General features: G+C 53.4%; 1 protein-coding gene across 5 annotated transcripts in view; it reads right to left on the reverse strand.

Annotated features, from left to right (window-relative positions):
• ITGB4 (integrin subunit beta 4) overlaps positions 1-15,868 on the reverse strand; it is a 436,088-nt gene that overhangs the window by 284,752 nt on the left and 135,468 nt on the right. For 2 of the 5 annotated variants that reach the window (XM_069654757.1, XM_069654755.1), the window contains exon 1: positions 11,875-12,363. The exons of 1 other annotated variant lie outside the window; for it this stretch is intronic. The gene's annotated coding sequence lies outside the window, so the exon portion shown is untranslated. Of the gene's footprint in view, positions 1-11,874; positions 12,364-15,868 lie in introns of those variants that run through there. 2 more of the 5 variants (XM_069654760.1, XM_069654759.1) reach the window with 1 other exon arrangement.

The raw sequence follows: 15,868 nt of genomic DNA on the forward strand, positions 1-15,868 counted from the left end.
GTGTGAGATTGTTTTTGTGTATTGTTTGGCTGAAGCTTGTACTTTGCTGTTCGTGCTGTGGCTGGTGTGAGATTGTGTTTGTGTATTGTTTGGGTGAAGCTTGCACGGCTGCTGTTCGTACTGTGGCTGGTGTGAGATTGTGTTTGTGTATTGTTTGGCTGAAGCTCGCACTGCTGCTGCTCGTGCTGCCACTGGCATGCGATTGTGTATGTGTATTGTTTGGGTGAAGCTCGTACTGCTGCTTTTCGTACTGTGGCTGGCGTGATATTGTGTTTGTGTGATGCTTGCGCTGCTTCTGCTCGTTCTTTGGCTGGTGTGAGTTTATGTTTGTGTATTGTTTGGCTGAAGCTTGTACTTTGCTGTTCGTGCTGTGGCTGGTGTGAGATTGTGTTTGTGTATTGTTTGGCTGAAGCTCGCTCTGCTGCTGCTCGTGCTTCCACTGGCATGCGATTGTGTATGTGTATTGTTTGGGTGAAGCTTGTACTGCTGCTGTTCGTACTATACCTGGTGTGCGATTGTGTTTGTGTATTGTTTGGGTGAAGCTTGTACTGCTGCTGTTCGTACTGTAGCTGGTGTGAGATTGTGTTTGTGTATTGTTTGGGTGAAGCTTGCACTGCTGCTGCTCGTGCTGCCACTGGCATGCGATTGTGTGTGTGTACTGTTTGGGTCAAGCTTGCACTGCTGCTGTTCGTACTGTGGCTGGTGTGAGATTGTGTTTGTGTATTGTTTGGGTGAAGCTTGCAGTGTTGCTTTTCGTACTGTGGCTGGTGTGAGATTGTGTTTGTGTATTGTTTGGCTGAAAGTGTTTGTGTATTGTTTGGCTGAAGCTTTCACTGCTGCTGTTCGTACTGTGGCTGGTGTGAGATTGTGTTTGTGTATTGTTTGGCTGAAGCTTGCACGGCTGCTGTTCGTACTGTGGCTGGCGTGAGATTGTGTTTGTGTATTGTTTGGGTGAAGCTTGCACTGATGCTGCTCGTGCTGCCACTGGCATGCGATTGTGTGTGTGTATTGTTTGGGTGAAGCTTGCACTGCTGCTGTTCGTGCTGCCACTTGTGTGTGATTGTGTTTGTGTATTGTGTGGGTGAAGCTTGCGCTGCTGCTCTTCGTACTGTGGCTGGTGTGAGATTGTGTTTCTGTATTGTTTGGGTGAAGCTTGCACTGCTGCTCCTTCTCGTGCTGACACTGTCATGCGATTGTGTGTGTGTATTGTTTGGGTGAAGCTTGCACTGCTGCTGTTTGTGCTGCCACTGCAGTGAGATTGTGTTTGTGTATTTTTTGGGTGAAGCTTGCACTGCTGCTGCTCGTGCTACCACCGGCGTGATATTGTGTTTGTGTGACGCTTGGGCTGCTGCTGCTCATTCTGTGGCTGGTGTGAGATTGTGTTTGTGTATTGTTTGGGTGAAACTTGTACTGCTGCTGTTCGTACTGTGGCTGGAGTGAGATTGTGTTTGTGTGTTGTTTGGGTGAAGGATGCACTACTGGCGCTCGTGTTGCCACTGGTGTGAGATTGTGTTTGTGTATTGTGTGGCTGAAGCTCGCACTGCTGCTGCTCGTGCTGCAACTGGTGTGAGATTGTGTTTGTGTATTTTTTGGGTGAAGCTTGCACTGCTGATGTTCGTACTGTTGCTGGTGTGAGATTGTGTGTGCGTGTTGTTTGGGTGAAGCTTGCACTGCTGCTGCTCGTACTGTGGCTGGTGTGGATTGTGGGTGTTTGTATGCAAGAGGTGTGTGCTACTGCTCCTCGTGCTTTCACTGATGTTGGATTGCGTGTGAAGCTTGCACTGCTGCTGTTCGTGCTGCCACTTGCGTGAGATTGTGTTTGCCTATTGTTTGGGTGAAGCTTGCAGTGCTGCTCGTACTGTGGCTGGGGTGCGATTGGGTTTGTGTATTGTTTGAAGCTTGCACTACTGCTGTTCGTACTGTGGCTGGTGTGAGATTGTGTCTGTGTATTGTTTGGGTGAAGTTTGCAGTGTTGTTTTTCGTACTGTGGCTGGTGTGAGATTGTGTTTGTGTATTGTTTGGCTGAAGCTTGCACTGCTGCTGCTCGTGCTGCCGCTGGCATGAGATAGTGTTTGTGTGAAGCTTGCACTGCTGCGGCTTGTGTTGCCACTGGTGTGAGATTGTGTTTGTGTATTGTTTGGCTGAAGCTTGTACTTTGCTGTTCGTGCTCTGGCTGGTGTGAGATTCTGTTTGTGTATTGTTTGGGTGAAGCTTGCACGGCTGCTGTTCGTACTGTGGCTGGTGTGAGATTGTGTTGTATTGTTTGGGTGAAGCTTGCACGGCTGCTGTTCGTACTGTGGCTGGTGTGAGATTGTGTTGTATTGTTTGGGTGAAGCTTGCACTGCTGCTGTTCGTACTGTGGCGGGTGTGAGATTGTGTTGTATTGTTTGGGTGAAGCTTGCACTGCTGCTGTTCGTACTGTGGCTGGCGTGAGATTGTGTTTGTGGATTATTTGGCTGAAGCTTGCACTGCTGCTGCTCGTGCTGCCACTGGCATGCGACTGTGTGTGTGTATTGTTTGGGTGAAGTTGCGCTGCTGCTGTTCATACTGTGGCTGGTGTGAGATTGTGTTTGTATATTGTTTGGCTGAAGCTTGTACTTTGCTGTTCGTGCTGTGGCTGGTGTGAGATTGTGTTTGTGTATTGTTTGGCTGAAGCTTGCACTGCTGCTGTTCGTACTGTGGCTGGTGTGAGATTGTGTTTGTGTATTGTTTGGGTGAAGCCTGCACTGCTGCTGTTTGTACTGTGGCTGGTGTGGATTGTGGGTGTTTGTATGCATGAGGTTTGCGCTACTGCTCCTCGTGCTTTGACTGATGTTGGATTGCGTGTGAAGCTTGCACTGCTGCTGCTCGTACTGTGGCTGGTGTGGATTGTGGGTGTTTGTATGCATGAGGTTTGCGCTACTGCTCCTCGAGCTTTGACTGATGTTGGATTGCGTGTGAAGCTTGCACTGCTGCTGCTCGTGCTTTCGCTATTGTGGCATTCTGTGCATACGTGAGTGGGTGTGTGGGAAGGGCTGCTGTTGCTTGCTGTGGGATCGTGAGGGAAGCTTGCACGGCTGCTGTTCGTACTGTGGCTGGTGTGAGATTGTGTTTGTATATTGTTTGGCTGAAGCTTGCACTGCTGCTGTTCGTACTGTGGCTGGTGTGAGATTGTGTTTGTGTATTGTTTGGGTGAAGCCTGCACTGCTGCTGTTTGTACTGTGGCTGGTGTGGGTTGTGGGTGTTTGTATGCATGAGGTTTGCGCTACTGCTCCTCGAGCTTTGACTGATGTTGGATTGCGTGTGAAGCTTGCACTGCTGCTGCTCGTACTGTGGCTGGTGTGGATTGTGGGTGTTTGTATGCAAGAGGTTTGCGCTACTGCTCCTCGTGCTTTGACTGATGTTGGATTGCGTGTGAAGCCTGCACTGCTGCTGCTCGTGCTTTCGCTATTGTGGCATTCTGTGCATACGTGAGTGGGTGTGTGGGAAGGGCTGCTGTTGCTTGCTGTGGGATCGTGAGGGAAGCTTGCACTGCTGCTGCTCGTGCTGCACATTTTTTATTATTATGTTATTTAATGTGCTCCCGTTTAAAACAAGCCTTCCACATATAACACATATTTAAAAATTGCCAACACTTACATTTCTGTAGTTCATATTGCATGCACATCCATCACATATTAAATTTAAAGATACTATTCCAAAAATCTCCTACTATCATACATTCAATTTAAAAAATACAATTACATGTTGTGCGTTCCTGGGCACTGGCACTGCCGCTGCTCGTGCACTGCATGCTCTGTGTGTGGCAGGCATTGGCGCCTCTGCTGTGTATGCTGTACACGTTGTATGCGGAGTGTCCTTCTTTGCCTTCCTTTCACCCTGTTCCTGCCCACCCCTTGCTGTCTGCTCCTGTCCATTCCTTGCAGTCTGTTCCTTTTGCAGGCTGTTGCTGTTCCTTCCTTGCTGTCTGCTCCTGCCCACCCCTTGCTGTCTGCTCCTGCCACCCCTTGCTTTCTGCTCCTGCCCATCCCTTGCTGTCTGCTCCTGCCCACTCCTGGCTGTCTGCTCCTGCCCATCCCTTGCTGCCTGCTCCTGCCCACTCCTGGCTGTCTGCTCCTGCCCACCCCTTGCTGTCTGCTCCCGCCCATTCCTTGCAGTCTGTTCCTTCCTTGCAGTCTGTTGTTGTTCCTTCCTTGCTGTCTGCTCCTGCCCACCCCTTGCTGTCTGCTCCTGCCCATTCCTTGCAGTCTGTTCCTTCCTTGCAGTCTGTTGCTGTTCCTTCCTTGCTGTCTGCTCCTGCCCACCCCTTGCTGCCTGCTTCTGCCCACCCCTTGCTGTCTGCTCCTGCCCACCTCTTGCTGTCTGCTCCTGCCCACCCCTTGCTGTCTGCTCCTGCCACCCCTTGCTTTCTGCTCCTGCCCATCCCTTGCTGTCTGCTCCTGCCCACTCCTGGCTGTCTGCTCCTGCCCATCCCTTGCTGCCTGCTCCTGCCCACTCCTGGATGTCTGCTCCTTCCCACCCCTTGCTGTCTGCTCCCGCCCATTCCTTGCAGTCTGTTCCTTCCTTGCAGTCTGTTGTTGTTCCTGCCTTGCTGTCTGCTCCTGCCCACCCCTTGCTGTCTGCTCCTGCCCATTCCTTGCAGTCTGTTCCTTCCTTGCAGTCTGTTGTTGTTCCTTCCTTGCTGTCTGCTCCTGCCCACGCCTTGCTGTCTGTTCCTGCCCACTCCTGGCTGTCTGCTCCTGCCCATCCCTTGGTGCCTGCTCCTGCCCACTCCTGGCTGTCTGCTCCTGCCCACCCCTTGCTGTCTGCTCCTGCCCATTCCTTGCAGTCTCTTCCTTCCTTGCAGTCTGTTTCTGTTCCTTCCTTGCTGTCTGCTCCTACCCACCCCTTGCTGTCTGCTCCTGCCCATTCCTTGCAGTCTGTTCATATTCCTTTCTTGCAGTCTATTCCTGCCCATTTCTTTCAGTCTGTACCTGCGCCTTCCTTGTTGTCTGTTCTTACCTCTTCCTTTGGATCTGTTCCTGCTCCGTCTCTGAAGTATCTTCCTGTCCATTCCTTGCAGTCTGTTCTTGTCCCTTCCTTGCTGTCTGTACCTGCGACGTCCCTGCATTCTCTTCCTGTCCGTTCCTTGCAGTCTGTTCTTGCTCCTTGCTACTTCCCTGCAGTCTCTTCCGGCCTATTCACTGCAGTCCATTCTGCTCCTTCCTTTCAGTCTGTTCCTTCCTTCCTTGCTGTCTGTTCATGCTAGTTCCTTGCGTCTGTCTGTTCCCGTCCCTTCCTTACTGTCTGTTCCTGCTCTTTCCTTTCGGTCCGTTCCTAACCCTTGCCGGCAGTCTCTTCGTGTCTATTCCTTGCTATCTATTCAAGATCCTTCCTTGCTTTCACTTCCTACTCCTTCCACGCAGTCTCTCCGGCCCTTCCTCTGGTATATTACTTCATTGTGCTTTCTGTTGCTGATCTTTTCATCTGTTCCTGCTCCCTTCCCTTCATTCTATTCCCTTCTCCTCTGCATTCTGCCACCACTTCTTGGCTGGAGTCTGTTCTTTCCCTGTATTATGTTTCCCATTCCATTTCTTCCCTGAATTCTGTCCCTGCTTCTTCTTTGAAGTCTGTCCTTTCCCTGTATTCTGCTTCCCACTTCTTCCCTGCATCCTGTCCATGCTTCTTCCCTGGAGTCTGTTATTTCCTTGTATTTTGTTTCCCACTTCTCCTATGCATTCTGTGCCTGCTTCTTCTTTGAAGTCTGTGCTTTCTCTGTGTTATGTTTCCCACTCCTTTCTTGCATTCTGTCCCTGGTTCTTCCCTAGAGTCTGTAATGTCCTTCTATGTTGTTTCCCACTTCTCCTCTCCGTTCTGTTTCTGCCTTTTTACTGGAATCTGTTGTTTTCCTGTGTTCCGTTTCCCACCTCTTCCCTTCATTCTGCCCCTACTTCTTCCCTGGAGCTTGTTCTTTCCCTATATCCTGATCCCCATTTCATCCCTGTATTCTGTCCCTGCGTCATCCCTGTATTCTGTGCCCGGCTCCTCCCTCTGCATTCTGCCCTTTTCTTCATTGGAGTCTTTTATTTCCCTGTATTCTATTTCCCACTTCCCCTCTGCATTAGGTCCCGGCTTCTTCCCTGCATTCTGTCTCCCACGCCCCCTCTGCATTCTGCCCCTGCTTCTTTAATGGAATCTGTTATTTCCTTGTATTCTGTTTTCCACTTCTCTGCTGCATTCTGCCCCTGCTTCTGTCCTGGAGTCTGTTATTTGCCTATATTCTGTTCCCCACTTCTTCCCTGCATTCTGTCCCTGTGTCGTCCCTGTATTCTGTTTCCCACTCTTCCTCTGCATACTTCTTGTTTCTTTCTGGGGGTCTGTTATTTACCCGTATTCTGATTCCCACACCACCTGTGCATTCTGTCCCTGCTTCTTCCCTGAATAGTGTCCCCCTGCACTGCATACTTCCTGTTTCTTCCTGGGAGTCTGTTCTTTCCCTGTATTCCGTTCCCCACGCCCCAAGTGCATAATGTCCCTTCTTCATCCCTGTATTCTGTTTCCCACTTCCCCATTGCATGCTGTCCCTGCTTCTTCCCTGTATTCTGTTTTCCACTCCCCCTGTGCATTCTGCCCCTGCCTTTTCCCTGCCTCCTGTTTCCCACTCCTCCGCTGTATGCTTCCTGTTTCTCCTTGGAAGTCTGCTCCTTCCTTGTATTCCGTTCCCCACTCCCCATGTGCATTCAGTCCCTGCTTCATCCCTGCATTCTGTTTCCCACTCTCGCTCTGCATACTTCCCGTGTCTTGCTTGGAGTCTGTTCTTTCCCTGTATTCCGTTTCCCACTTCCCCCGTGCATGCTGTCCCTGCTTTTTCCCTGCGTTCTGTTTCCCACTCCTCCTCTGCATGCTTCCTGTTTCTTCTTGGGGGTCTGTTCTTTCCCTATATTCTGTTTCCCACTTCCCCTCTGCATGCTGTCCCTGCTTCTTCCATGTATTCTGTTTTTCACTCCCCCTGTGCATTCAGTCCCTGCTTCATCCCTGTATTCTATTTCCCACTGCTCCTCTGCATATTTCTCGCGTCTTGCTTGGAGTCTGTTCGTTCCCTGTATTCCGTTTCCCACTTCCCCTTTGCATGCTGTCCCTGCTTCTTCCCTGTATTCTGTTTTCCACTCCCCCTGTGCATTCTGTCCCTGCTTTTTCCCTGCATTCTGTTTCCCACTCTTCCTCTGCATACTTCTCGCGTCTTGCTTGGAGTCTGTTCTTTCCCTGTATTCTGTTTCCCACTCCTCGACTGCATGCTTCCTGTTTCTTCTTGGGAGTCTGTTCTTTCCCTGTATTCTGTTTTCCACTCCCCCTGTGCATTCTGTCCCTGCTTTTTCCCTGCATTCTGTTTCCCACTCTTCCTCTGCATACTTCCCGCGTCTTGCTTGGAGTCTGTTCTTTCCCTGCATTCTGTTTCCCACTCTTCCTCTGCATACTTCCCGCGTCTTGCTTGGAGTCTGTTCTTTCCCTGCATTCTGTTTTCCATTCTTCCTCTGCATACTTCCCGCGTCTTGCTTGGAGTCTGTTCTTTCCCTGCATTCTGTTTCCCACTCTTCCTCTGCATACTTCCCGCGTCTTGCTTGGAGTCTGTTCTTTCCCTGCATTCTGTTTCCCACTCTTCCTCTGCATACTTCCCGCGTCTTGCTTGGAGTCTGTTCTTTCCCTGCATTCTGTTTTCCACTCTTCCTCTGCATACTTCCCGCGTCTTGCTTGGAGTCTGTTCTTTCCCTGCATTCTGTTTCCCACTCTTCCTCTGCATACCTCCCGCGTCTTGCTTGGAGTCTGTTCTTTCCCTGCATTCTGTTTCCCACGCCCCCTGTGCATTAGGTCCCATTCTTTGGCATTCTTTTGCCGCTGGCCCCACAGTGACGTCCTTCTCCGTAACTTGCGGTTCCTGCCCTTACCGTATCTTTGTCACCTTTAGTCTGCCCGCGAGCCCTCCACATGAACGCGACTTCGTAAATCACTCGCCCTTTCACTAAGCATACACCCGCAGGGGCCTCCCTGCCCCACCCCTCTCTCGGGCAAACAGAAAATACAATGACCGCCCCAGCACCAGGCCGGAAATGCTTTCAGAAGAGAGGGACTCGTGGCCAGAGACTCGCACTGCCGTTAAATCACCCTCCCCATAAAAATAAGTGAAAACCAAAAAACAGCAAAGATTAACCTTACACACCACCCAAATAACAACATAAGTGGCCGTTGTTGTTGTAGGGTATGTTCACGGATGGGTGAAAGGCGGAGTCAGCGAACCTGAGCTTCCGATTTATGAGCTACACGTTATGCACGCAGTTCTGCAGCAGGTGCCTGCACCCATTGAGACACCTTATTGGATCCGGATATGTGATCTGCGAGTTGCCTGGAACTCTGTAGTTCTCCTACCCAGCTCGCGTTTTAATCTCTACAGTTTACGCGCATATCAAAGAGTAAGGTACGTTCTCCACGAGGGATATATTCGTGGGATTTCAACCTTCGATAGGTAGCTAACACAGCTAGCAGCAGGCACACTAACCCAGCGAGCTAAGATAGAGCATAAATAATGTTCGTGCAACGGATTTACATTAACCACCCAAGCTATCTTCTAGGTGCACAGCAGCACATTAACTGTCAGCCCCTAATCGACCTGTGCGCGCTGCTAGTACATGTCGACCTGTGCGGGCTGCCAGTACATCGACCTGTGTGGGCTGCAAGTATATCGTTAGCCTGTGTGGGCTGGCAGTATATGTCGACCTGTGCACGCTGCCAGTACATGTCGACCTGTGCGGGCTGCCAGTATATGTCGACATGTGCGGGCTGCCAGTATATGTCGACCTGTGCGGGCTGCCAGTACATCAGCCTGTGCGGGCTGCCAGTATATTGGCCTGTGCGGGCTGCCAGTATATGTTGACCTGTGCGGGCTGCCAGTCTATGTCCCCTGTGCGGGCTGCCAGTATATGTCGACCTGTGCGGGCTGCCAGTACATCAGCCTGTGCGGGCTGCCAGTATATTGGCCTGTGCGGGCTGCCAGTATATGTCGACCTGTGCGGGCTGCCAGTATATTGGCCTGTGCGGGCTGCCAGTATATGTCCCCCTGTGCGGGCTGCCAGTATATGTCGACCTGTGCAGGCTGCCAGTATTTGTCGACATGTGCGGGCTGCCAGTACATTTACCTGTGCGGGCTGCCAGTATATCGTCGACTTGTGCGGGCTGCCAGTATATGTCGACCTGCTGACAGTACATCGTCGACCTGTGTGTGCTGCCAGTATATAGGCCTGTGCGGGCTGACAGTACATCGTCCTGTGTGTGCTGCCAGTATATTGGCCTGTGTGGGGTGCCATTATATCGTCGACCTGTGCAGGCTGCCAATACATCGGCCTGTGCGGGCTGCCAGTATATTGGCCTGTGCGGGCTGCCAGTATATGTCGACCTGTGCGGGCTGCCAGTATTTGTGGACCTGTGCGGGCTGCCAGTATATGTTGACCTGTGCAGGCTGCCAGTACATTGACCTGTGCGGGCTGCCAGTATATCGTCGACTTGTGCGGGCTGCCAGTATATGTCGACCTGTGCGGGCTGCCAGTACATCGTCGACTTGTGCGGGCTGCCAGTATATTGGCCTGTGCGGGCTGCCAGTATATGTCGACCTGTGCGGGCTGCCAGTATTTGTCGACCTGTGCGGGCTGCCAGTATATGTTGACCTGTGCAGGCTGCCAGTACATTGACCTGTGCGGGCTGCCAGTATATGTCGACCTGTGCGGGTTGCCAGTATATGTCGACCTGTGCAGGCTGCCAATACATCGGCCTGTGCGGGCTGCCAGTATATTGGCCTGTGCGGGCTGCCAGTATATGTCGACCTGTGCGGGCTGCCAGTATATTGGCCTGTGCGGGCTGCCAGTATATGTCCCCTTGTGCGGGCTGCCAGTATATGTCGACCTGTGCGGGCTGCCAGTATTTGTCGACCTGTGCGGGCTGCCAGTATATGTTGACCTGTGCAGGCTGCCAGTACATTGACCTGTGCGGGCTGCCAGTATATCGTCGACTTGTGCGGGCTGCCAGTATATGTCGACCTGTGCGGGCTGCCAGTACATCATCGACCTGTGTGTGCTGCCAGTATATTGGCCTGTGTGGGCTGCCAGTATATGTCGACCTGTGCGTGCTGCCATTATATCGTCGACCTGTGCAGGCTGCCAATACATCGGCCTGTGCGGGCTGCCAGTATATTGGCCTGTGCGGGCTGCCAGTATATGTCGACCTGTGCGGGCTGCCAGTATATTGGCCTGTGCGGGCTGCCAGTATATCTCCCCCTGTGCGGGCTGCCAGTATTTGTCAACCTGTGCGGGCTGCCAGTATTTGTTGACCTGTGCAGGCTGTCAGTACATTGACCTGTGCGGGCTGCCAGTATATCGTCGACTTGTGCGGGCTGCAGTATATGTCGACTGAGCGGGCTGCCAGTACATCGTCGACCTGTGTGTGCTGCCAGTATATTGGCCTGTGTGGGCTGCCAGTATATGTCGACCTGTGCGTGCTGCCATTATATTGTCGACCTGTGCAGGCTGCCAGTATATGTCGACATGTGCGGCTGCCAGTATATGTCGACCTGTGCGGGCTGACAGTACATCGTCGCCCTGTGTGTGCTGCCAGTATATTGGCCTGTGTGGGCTGCCAGTATATGTCGACCTGTGTGTGCTGCCATTATATCGTCGACATGTGCAGGTTGCCAATACATTGGCCTGTGTGGGCTGCCAGTATATTGGCCTGTGCGGGCTGCCAGTATATGTCGACCTGTGCGGGCTGCCAGTATATTGGCCTGTGCGGGCTGCCAGTATATGTCCCCCTGTGCGGGCTGCCAGTATTTGTCGACCTGTGCGGGCTGCCAGTATTTGTTGACCTGTGCAGGCTGCCAGTACATTGACCTGTGCGGGCTGCCAGTATATCGTCGACTTGTGCGTGCTGCCATTATATCGTCGGCCTGTGCGGCTGCCAGTACATCGTCGACCTGTGCGGCTGCCAGTACATCGTCGACCTGTGCGGCTGCCAGTACGTCGTCGACGTGCCACCTTTCTAGTGTGCTTTGTGTAGTTACGCCAATTCTAATGAACTGTTATATGGCAGCGAATGTAAATAGTACTACTTATTTTAATCCGCTCTTATGTTTAGAACATTATTTAATATTCTGTATACATTATGGATTTGAGGATACAAGGATGCTTTATTCTTTTTATGTATTTGATACGTGTGTGCTGGCGGTTTTGATGTGTAACCAAAGCACAATAAAAAAAAAACCTTTAAAAAAGTAGTTACACTGTTTACTATCACGACCGGAGCACTTAGAAAGTATACAGGTCGTCCTTGCCACGCAGGGCCAACAACCAACTACTCACAACACAAAGGGTCCAATTTACAATCGTGAATCAAACGTAATGGGCACCCAACTTCCGGCCGCCGGGAGGCGCGCTACTGTGCTTGGTTCCTAGGCGTGTGGTGAGTGTTGTGTAGGGGGCGAGGCTGGTGCAACACAGCAAGTACAGGAATGCGACTTGCAAACATGGCGCCCGGCACCTGGCCCACTGCGCTGAGCGCGAAATACACGCGCAAAGGTGGGCATATCTCCCCTGGGGCCGCTTGGAGCACCTCCCCCCCCCCTCCCACCCCACGGCGCACGCACACATTCAGCTCCGTGTGCCGCAGGAACGTGCCCCGGGTGGGCAGGCAGTGTCCAGACCCAGAGAGGGGCATGCAGTGGGCGAAGCTAGGGTAAAGTCGGAGACCACACAAATGCTCCGCGGGAACTACATTCACTTTGAGGAAAGTTAGGTCATGCTGAACTTGGTGGACGTGTGTTGCCATGCCATAAGTAGCTGCGCTGCCCTGAGTTATGCCAAATGTTAGCCTTTCACCTACCTCTTCAGTGGTGACTCCGATGCCCCCGGAAAAAAAACACGGAATGCCCTTAAAAAAATCCAAACGTGTCCCACCGGCCGCTGGGTGGGATGGGGGTGATCAAAGCAGGGCCCCTCTGGCAGGTGGCAGCTCGTGCCCTCGTCCTGAGGTCAATAGTCGCAGTGCCCAACTTCCCAGCGGGCACAGCCTTCTTGGTAATGTTGACTTTCCTCCCCTCCTCTGCAAGCGGGCGTGCAGGTGGCGGGGCGCAGTCCGGGGAATACACGAGCGTGCCTGGTCAGGGGCACAGGGGCCTCCGCGCGGGTGCCTGGCTGGCACAGGGCGCGCTGCGGGTGGGAGTCCGGGCGGCAGAGTGCGCTCCGCGGACGGCACCGTTCTCTTTAAGGCGCGCTCAGGTGAGTGGCCCGTGAGTCACGGCTGGTAAACACTCGCAGGGAGAGAGAGATTCCAGGGAGGCCCGCGCACACCTGTGCAGGCAGGAAGCTCTGCCCCCCGCTCCCCCCACCACCACACCCTCCCCGGGATGCAGGAGCGGGCAGGAAGCTGGGCTCCTGCACTCCAGGAATGGAGGGAGGCATGGGCAGCACCTAACACGCCCGAGCCCGCCCCCTCGGCGCAAGTGGGAAAGTGAAAGCCGAGGAGAGAAGGAGAAGTGCCAGGGCGTGAAGGGCAGGCAGCGGCAGGGCAGGGATGAACACCCCACCCACCCGCCCAGACCGCCCGGCATCCTCACCCCGCAGTGCCAAAGAGAACCCTCCGCCATGCCAAGGGGGGAGCGGGACCTCTACCTGTGAGTGGCAGGGAGCGACCCCTTCCCCCAAGGTGCCTGGGCGGTGGGCCTCCCTCCCCGGCAGTACCTAGGAGAGACCTACATGGGGACCCCTGGTCTGCCAAGGAAGGCATTCTGGAGGCGCGGGTAATGCCCACCTGTCCCAGAGTGCCAGGTAGTGATTGCATATGGTATTGCACGGGCGATGCCCACCCTGGCAATGCCCACCCAGGGCGTGCCGTGTAGCTAGCGGCACCACACGGCCCCTCTGGAGCTCCACGGGGACCCCAGTCCAGGATATGCGGTGTAGGTAGCACCGAACGGCCCCCCTGGATCTCCACGGGGGACACCGGTCCGGGGCGTGCCGTGTAGGTAGCACCACCACCACACTGCCCCTGTGGAGCTCCACCGGAGACCCCGGTCCGGGGCGTGCCGTGTAGGTAGCACCACCACCACACGGCCCCTCTGGAGCTCCACCGGGGACCCCGGTCCGGGGCGTGCCGTGTAGGTAGCACCACCACCACACGGCCCCTCTGGAGCTCCACGGGGGGCCGGTCCAGGAAGCCACCAGGGCCGGGCACTCAGGCGGGCCCCGCCCGGCCTGCATTGTTGTTAGCCGCTGGTGCGAAGGCGCCTTGGCTCTGGCGGCCGCTTGGCGCGGAACGCAGCTGGCAGCACTTTCCCTCCTTGTCTGTTGTTTTTGAGCCTCTCCCATCAGGGTCGCTTCCATGCACACTTCCTCCTTGATGAGAGTTGCTGATAGCTGGTGTGTGTTTTTTGTAGGTGTGTGAGATTAGCGCTGGCACTGCACCACCCCTGGGTCCCCCCTCTCTTCCCCCCGAGTACCCTAGGGGGCAGGAGTTCGAGCTCTAGCGCGTCCCGTCCGACGGCTACTTTCAAAAAATGCACACCCCGCACTCAACCCAAGTGCCTAAAAGCGATCGCATCCCTTTTATGCGCCATAAAAACACAACAGCATGCACCGATTCTTTAACTGAATCCCACGTTCTCAAACTCTTCTCGGGACTAAGCACGTTATTAGGGCCCGGTCTCCGCTGACAGCTCTCCCGCCCCTTCCCCCGGTCCTTCCCCCCCACCATAAAACCAGCCAGACAACGTGTGGAGGCATGAACAGGTCGACGGACACAACGACTAATGCACTTCCGCGGAATCCCTGCGGTGAGTATCCAATGGAAACTGGACGCGGCTAAAGGCTGGGGTTCATGCGCAGGAGCGCCCCGTGTGGCAAGACTAGGCCATGGCGTGGCCTTGTGGTTAGCAGGGCCCAGAGCCCCGGGACAGTTTAAACGGCGCACCCATCCAATAAAGGATCGATTTGGTGAGCATAGAAGCCGAATAACGCAGATACACGTTATTGGGCCCGACTCATGGAATTTTTTGCACGGTGCAAAGTGACGTTTTACTGCTGAAAAGTGACTTTGCACTGCCAACAAACACCCTGATTCTTGGAACAGTGCAAATTATATTTTTGCCGTGCAAAGTCACGTTGCACGGCAAACACACACGTTGCACTGCTACGCCCTGATTCATGGAACAGTGAAAAGTGTATATGATTCACAGAACAGTGCAAAGCATATGTTTGCCGAACAGCAAAAAGAGACTTTGCACTGTTCCATGAATCAGCGTGTTTTTTGGCAGTCTTTGCACTGTGCAAAATATTCCATGAATCAGGCCCATTGGGTACATCTATCAACCCGTTAATTTGGGTCTTTTCAACTTGGAAATTGCTCTCTATGTTCCACCCCCCCAACCTTCCTTAACTCCACGTATGCCCCCCCACCCCCCCTCACCCGTTGACTTCATAGTGGTTTTCCACTACTCCCTTCCCTCACCCATTCGGGTTTTTCTGAGTGGCACCGGCCGGCTGGCTTAGGATATAAACTTGTTTTGGCCTAAACTGCACAACAACCCAGAGTCAGTACAGTGGAAAAGGTCGCTTTAATGCCAGAGGCCACAGCTTATAACAAAACGCTAACGTGGCTCCTTGGCCTTGCAGACTACCAACCATTAACAATTAGAGCAACAAATTCATTCTTTACTCAACTCTCCCTTACTCTCTCTCCTCACCTCTGACCCTCCCAATTCCTCTCACCTTTCTCCCCACATCTTCTCCCGAGCCAACGCCTGTCCTTCTTCCATACCTCTTCCCCCTTCTTGTACCCCCAGGCTAGCCTGTCCAACCAAACAGCGCCAACCCCCTCCTTTACCGTGCTAATAACCCTGCCTGCTGTCCCCAACCGTCCTCCGTAGGACTATGTCCCCGCCTCCCCTACTCTCCGCTAACTCAATGTACAGTTCTTTCCTCCACTTGCTCCGGTACGCACAGCCCGGCTGAACTGCCACAGCATCAACAAAACAACCTGCCATTACATAACAATGACCCCCAAGGCCGCAGCCGTGCACTCAAAGGCAACGGTCCGCCTCTTCCGCTCCAATCCCCGCTTACCTCCTACTCAACACACCCCCCAGCGCTCCCCGTGTGGCAAGACTCAGTCATGGCGTGGCCTTGTGGTTAGCAGGGCCCTGCGCCCCGGGACAGTTTAAACCAAGTACCCATGCAATAAAGATCGATTTGGTGAGCATAGAAGCCGAATAACGCAGAAACACATTGGCTTCCTCCGATATACCATTAATTTTGGTCGTTTCAACTTGGAAATTGCTATATTTCACCCCCGCCACCCAACCTTCTTTCACTCCCCGTGAAGGGTCCCTCACAAGGATTCTGGGGCTCCTCATATGGAGGAAGGGAGGGGGCATACAAATGAGAGGGATAGCTTGCCTAAAAGTCAGCCCCCAAACATCTTAGGGGTAAGACCACTGGGATCCAAATATGGTCTACAGCCCCAATCCTAATGTCCCCTCTCAAGCCTGCCCCCTTACAGTGTGACAGGAGGGCTGCCTGGAGCTGTGCCTTTAGCCAAACCCCCAAAGCAGTAGGGCTTGTCTTAGAATCAGCCAAACCCTCTTGTAACCAAGTAAAGGTTCTTAAACAAGAAGTCAGAGAGGCGACCTTAGGGGACCTCTCCCCAGAGGGAAAGAGCACACTCTGCTTCTCTGGGGAGCACCTGGGCCTTGGGCCCATGGCTTCTATTAGGGTCCAGGCCCCTAAGCCCAAAAAGTTGAAGGTCACTCCAGTGACCTCATCATCAGCACCTGCTGAGGTGACTGAACCTCCTGAAAACCCACTTACAGGCCTAGTCGGAC

This window comes from Ambystoma mexicanum, chromosome 3q (assembly GCF_040938575.1).
Source record: "Ambystoma mexicanum isolate Mex_15411 chromosome 3q, UKY_AmexF1_1, whole genome shotgun sequence".
NCBI classification, from domain to species: Eukaryota; Metazoa; Chordata; class Amphibia; order Caudata; family Ambystomatidae; genus Ambystoma; species Ambystoma mexicanum.